We start from the raw sequence: 3,591 nt of genomic DNA on the forward strand, positions 1-3,591 counted from the left end.
TTTGGAGAGAAAGTAACTTATCCAAACTTGAAAGAGGAATGGATGGAATGATGAACGGTGAGAAAACTATATTTCTCAGCAAATTATGTTTTATAGTTAATTTTTAAATTAAATTACGCGAAATTGAGGTCTTCTTGTGTCTTGATTCTATATTGGTGAGCAAATTATGTCTCTTAGTTAATTTTTAAATTAAATTACGCGAAATGGAGGTCTTCTTGTGTTCTTATTTCTATGACTGGTGAGCAAATTATGTTTCATAGTAAATTTCTTAAATTAAATTACGCGAAATGCAGGTCTTCTTGTGTCTTGATTCTATGACTGGTGAGCAAATTATGTTTCATATTTAATTTTTTATTAAACGATGTCGACTTCAACGACCTTGCGTTACACCAAATGCAGCTCTTCTTATGAATTAATTTCAAGACTGGTGAATATTTTCACGGTAAATAAATTTAGCTAATGATTTATATGCTTGATTAAACCGATTTCACTCCTGGAAGATCACAAAATGAGTCACAGCCATCAGGATTTTGTTACATTTGTATTTATATTGAGAGGGTAACAAGAGTGCAGTTAAAGGTATGCCATGTGTAGCTAAAAGTATGCCATGTGTAGCTAAAGGTATGCCATGTGTAGTTAAAGGTATTCCATGTGTACCTATAGGTATGCCATGTTTAGTTAAAGGTATGCCATGTGTACCTATAGGTATGCCATGTGTAGCTAAAGGTATGCCATGTGTAGCTAAAGGTATGCCATGTGCAGTTAAAGGTATGCCATGTGTAGCTAAAAGTATGCCATGTGTAGCTAAAGGTATGCCATGTGTAGTTAAAGGTATTCCATGTGTACCTATAGGTATGCCATGTTTAGTTAAAGGTATGCCATGTGTACCTATAGGTATGCCATGTGTAGCTAAAGGTATGCCATGTGTAGCTAAAGGTATGCCCTGTGTAGCTAAAGGTATGCCATGTGTACCTATAGGTATGCCATGTTTAGTTAAAAGTATTCCATGTGTAGTTAAAGGTATGCCATGTGTAGCTAAAGGTATGCCCTGTGTAGCTAAAGGTATGCCATGTTTAGTTAAAAGTATGCCATGTATAGTTAAAGGTATGCCATGTGTAGCTAAAGGTATGCCATGTGTAGCTAAAGGTATGCCCTGTGTAGCTAAAGGTATGCCATGTGTACCTATAGGTATGCCATGTTTAGTTAAAAGTATGCCATGTGTAGTTAAAGGTATTCCATGTGTACCTAAAGGTATGCCATGTGTAGTTAAAGGTATTCCATGTGTAGCTAAAGATATGTTATGTGTAGTTAAAGGTATATCATGTGTAGCTTAGCCCATGGCTAATGACAAATAGCAACGAATCATTGCTTACTCTTACTTAGTTAGCTTCTGACAGTTTTAAATATATATATATATATATATATATATATATATATATATATATATATATATATATATATATATATATATATATATATATATATATATATATATGTGTGTGTGTGTGTGTGTGTGTGTGTATATATATACATATATACACATATATGTATATGTGTATATATATACATACATATATATATATATATATATATATATATACATATATACATGTGTGTGTGTATATACATATATACATACCATCAGCTGCTACTAGTCCACTGCAGAACAAAAGCCTCAGACATATCCTTCCACTTGCGTCTATTTATGGTCTTTCTGTGCCAGTCCAGGGCCGCAAACTTCCTTAGTTCGTCGATTTTTCTCTAAAATTTTCCGGGATTCTTGCTTTTAGTACTATCCACTATCTTCTCTTCCTTCCTTCTTGTGTGTGTGTGTGTTTGTGTGTATACAGTATATGTATCTAATAACGTTTCTTTAGTTTAGTTGCCTGAACATTGAAGCAACTGATGAAAAATTACTGCGTATTGACAGAATGACCCGTCATACATTGGTAAAACGTTTTTAACTTGGTATTGGTTATTAACTTTGGTTTATCTCCATATTTTTATAGTTTATATATGAAGTATCTGTTTAAATGTTGTTATTGTTTTTAAAATATTTTATTTTAATTGTTCATAACTTATTATATTGTCTATTTATTTCCTTACTTCCTTTCCTCAGTGGGCTATTTTTCCCTGTTGGAGTCCTTGGGCCTACAGCATCTTGCTTTTCCAACTAGGGCCGTAGCTTAACTAGTAATAATAATAATAATAACAATAATAATAATAATTAGCACACGTAGTTATTGCCTCTTTTGGTAAAATGCTAGGGTATTTTTTATCTAGTTTTATATTATATATAAACGTTCCTGCATATGTTGACCATTTGTCCAACGTATTTTGGTATCTTATTTCCAATAAGCTTTGAATTCGACATCTCTCAAATAAAAACTCTCGGTAGGACTGTTCCAGACCACTTGAGCAGAGGTGCAGCCACTAATCCCATCGTGTTGTAGTAGAAGATTATAACTTTATTAGCTTACTTTGAGGCGATGATGGAAAGCCTCTACATGAAAAAACTTACCTCTTTTCTTTTCTCTTCTTAAACCCCCTCCCCCTTCTTCCCCCTCCCCCTCTTCCTCCACGCCATCTACTAACATACAGCCTTCCCTCCCTATTCTTTGTTACTTTTTTTATTTATTCCTCTTTTTATTAAAAGGCTGTAAAGGCCAAAGCCAAAGGTACAAGAAACGTCTGCTGCCGATGATTCCACGAGATTTTTAGCAGGAGTCCTCCTCCTTCTTGAATGGTCAGGTCAGAATGAGGAAGATGCTTGTTGTCCTTTAAGGAGAAGGAAGAAGAAGATGGGGCGGGCAAAGGATCTTTCTTTTAAAGGCTTCCTTCTTCTTCTTCCTTCGTCCTTCAGAAAGACTCTGACCGTAGCTTATTTTGCCTTCGGATTTAGGAGCTATGCCTGTTGTTACAATGGATGGAGGAGTCTCTCTCTCTCTCTCTCTCTCTCTCTCTCTCTCTCTCTCTCTCTCTCTCTCTACATAAATACACACACGATATATATATATATATATATATATATATATATATATATATATATATATATATATATATATATATATATATATATGTGTGTGTGTGTGTGTGTGTGTGGGTATATATATATATATATATATATATATATATATATATATATATATATATATATATATAATTCATATATATATATGTGTGTGTGTGTGTGTGTGTGTTGTGTGTTTATTACGACAGTAATTTTTATTTGGTTATATGTGATTTTTGTATGCATATTTGCTTGTTACCCCTTGAGTAGGAAATGTGTATTTCACGGCTTGGTTTTATGCCCCATCGGTGTCATTTTAACACGTTTTAGCTACCAAAAAGTCTGTCTGTCTTCGGACATGTGTCCTTGCTGATCTGAATAACCTTCAACCTTTAAGCTCCCACGAAACATTCGAATGATTGAAGACATTAAAGCTTTCAAGAGGAAACTGAAGACTTTCTTATTTCATGAGTCTTTTGACAGTGACGATTTAACAGTAAATGAACAATACGCGATATGAAACGTTAAATACTCTGAACGAACAAGGTAAAACGACAGTGGAGGTCCTGTAGAGAGTGGGG

This window comes from Palaemon carinicauda, chromosome 15 (genome assembly GCF_036898095.1).
Source record: "Palaemon carinicauda isolate YSFRI2023 chromosome 15, ASM3689809v2, whole genome shotgun sequence".
NCBI lineage: Eukaryota > Metazoa > Arthropoda > Malacostraca > Decapoda > Palaemonidae > Palaemon > Palaemon carinicauda.